This window comes from Phalacrocorax aristotelis, chromosome 2 (assembly GCF_949628215.1).
Source record: "Phalacrocorax aristotelis chromosome 2, bGulAri2.1, whole genome shotgun sequence".
Taxonomy (NCBI): Eukaryota; Metazoa; Chordata; class Aves; order Suliformes; family Phalacrocoracidae; genus Phalacrocorax; species Phalacrocorax aristotelis.
In genome coordinates this window covers 35,138,528-35,141,382 of record NC_134277.1, presented here as the reverse complement: position 1 = coordinate 35,141,382, position 2,855 = coordinate 35,138,528, and positions in this window count along the sequence as shown.

Genomic DNA, 2,855 nt, shown 5'->3' with positions numbered 1-2,855 from the left:
TTTCACTACAGACCAGATACTCTGTTAAAGAAGGAAAATAAAGCAGTTTAACAAACCTTTGTTTGCAACAGATCTTTGTTGGCTGTTTCTTTTTCACTGATCCTCTGGGTGCTTTTAATGTGGCTGTTTAATGATCTATTAAAGTATGTTCTTGATGTTGCAATTATGTTGGCTGCTGATTCCGCCTTTCTTTCTGAAGATAATGTTATATTCTCCTCTAGTCCGACTCACCCATCTTCCATGAATTCTTGAAGACAGTGATGGCAGTGAGGTGTTACAAATGTTTGAATTCTAGAACCACTCCACAGAAAAATTCTGAGGTAAATATGTAGATAACAAACAAATGTAGAAATCACAATTCTGTACTTAAAATGAATGTTTGGCTCTTATTTTAATAAGAAGTAAACTAGGTAAACATTGTTAAAGACAAAATTTACAAGACATAAAAGAATAAAGTAGAATAACTTATCAGAAGGAAAATTGTATGACCAGTGTATTAGTATTCTTTGTAAACTTAGAGACTTTTCCTTCCAAATATTGCTAAGGTTTATATAAGAAGCTATTTAAATACTTACTAATTTCTTCACCAAAACTACATTATCATAAAGTGCTGGTTGCCAAATTGCTTACTTGAAAATTGACTAGCAATATGTCAGTGGGCAAAAAGAGTTAAAAAGGTGAACAAAATGTTAGGGTACAGGTAGTGAGATATAGAAATACTGAAATACACACTGAAATACTGAAATGCGACCAGCCCTTTTTATCCCCTTACCCCTCGATTTTCCCACTCTAGTTCTTTCACAAATCACCTAAACCTCTCCCTTCTCCTACCTTTGGTTCCTCCCCTAAACATCCCATAGTAAGTTCTGTACAATCCCAAACTGCGTTTCTTCTGGATTCCATGATGTATCCCAGCCCTGGGCAGCAACCCCTCTTGTTCTGAAAGGTGATCTGGAGACCTGCTCACCTGCAGTGCCTCATCATGATGGGTTTTCCACCTGGACACTGGGGCAGAGTATCTGCTGGGACAGCCCGTGGAGGGGTCCTGGACAAGGTGTTTGTTCCTCGGTGGTGCTTGGTTCAGGTTCCTGCCTGCCACTCTGCATCCCTGCGCTCCTCTGGGCTCGTGGAGGTGGGTCTTCAGTGGGCTGATGGCTCCTGTGGTGGGCCTGGAGTTCCCCTCCTGCCACTAATGTCTCTGGACTCCTCCTTTGTGGGTGTTCAGGAGAACTTTATCACACAACCTAACACAGAATGGCTCTCCTGCCACAGATGGGACTCCCGATACTAAAAAAATTTAAAAATACAGTTGGAACCTTTCACATGTAACTGATTTCTGTCAGTGACATTTAAACCTCTCTGAAAAGCACCCATTTACTGCTGGCCTTGTAAGCAAAGCTATCCCCTTTTGACATTATGGGTTGTGGAAGATCCAATGATTACTTGAGTCTGTTCTTTCTTCTGTTTTAAGGAAAAAAATGTCAACAACCAGTGAAGAAAATGACTATGCCATTTTACACTGGCCATATTTTGTTTCAGTATTTTTTATCTTGTTTTTGAGTTGAATTATGATGGAAATGTAAAAAGTACTTTCTGTTTCATAGAGCTTCATGCAGATTGTTAAGAGTCACCTCCAAAGTGTTAAAGTTGCATTCTAAATCATAACAGAAGTCTTCTTTTCATCAAGTTTTAGTTATTATGTTAGAGAAGAAAGGAAATTGCTTTTGGATACTCCTTGGAATTATGTGATGCTATAAGAAGCTGTTGCTAAGAAATAGGAGAGTTCAACCTTTTCTGCTTGGCAAAAGAATGTGGCCATGAACAGCTCTCCATGTGACTTAGAAGAGCACCTTAATTTATAGCTGTATGTTTAAATTTTTATTTTACAGCACAGGCACAGTTGCCTGACATCAAAGGCAGCTTTCCCAGGCGGTAAATTTACTGTACTTTCTGTCTTGGTAGCTGCACGTTGCAACAAGCAGCTCACAGAAGTGGACACAACTAATTTGACGCCATGTAGCCCATTCACCTTAGTCTTCAGATGAAGAACAACTAAAGAGTTTTAATGTCAGAGTTGTATCTCCTGTAACAGTAGATAACAGCTCTGAACTAGCTAGATGCATCAATAGCCTTCTGCTACTCTCTAAGCTGAACAGGAAATCTAATTCATCTCATGTGGTTTCCTGCTGAAATACATATTTACAATAACAAATGTATGAGCACTGCAAAATTCAGTTACTAGATAATGAAAGATATCTTTCGTATTTTGGTATGAAACATTAAACTTGCCAAACAAGTGACTAAGCTCAACCTAAAATATAATATGGAAATTATTTCTGTCTTTACCTGCTTGAAAAATAATAATTAAAAGATAATTAAGAGAAAGATATATAGGCTTTCTGATTTAATGTGTATATTTTACATATTAAAAAATGGAAGATATTCTCGCCAGAGTGAAGTCTGCCCTCAGGCTTCACAAGGGCACCTCACAGCTCTGGAGTAAGCACTGCCCTGCTGCCTGGCTGAGATGACTAAAGAGCATGCATGGAGAGTCAAATTCTTTGGGTGCCATTAAGTCTCCCTCTGTGTGAATGTATGCATTCAATCACTAGGGAGATGTAAGGGCAGAAAACAGCTGGGCAGTGGCTGCTGTAATCACACCGTGGTGCAGATGGAAGATTTGACTCTGAGCAGCTAAACCATTTTGACAGTATGACAACAAATTATACCCGTAGGTAGAATTTCATCATCGCCATCCCTACGCTGACACTACCTATTTTTCCTGTTTCAAACAGAGAGTGAGAAAGGGAATGACAGGGATAACCCCGTCAAACCTTACACCTTCTGTTTCATGT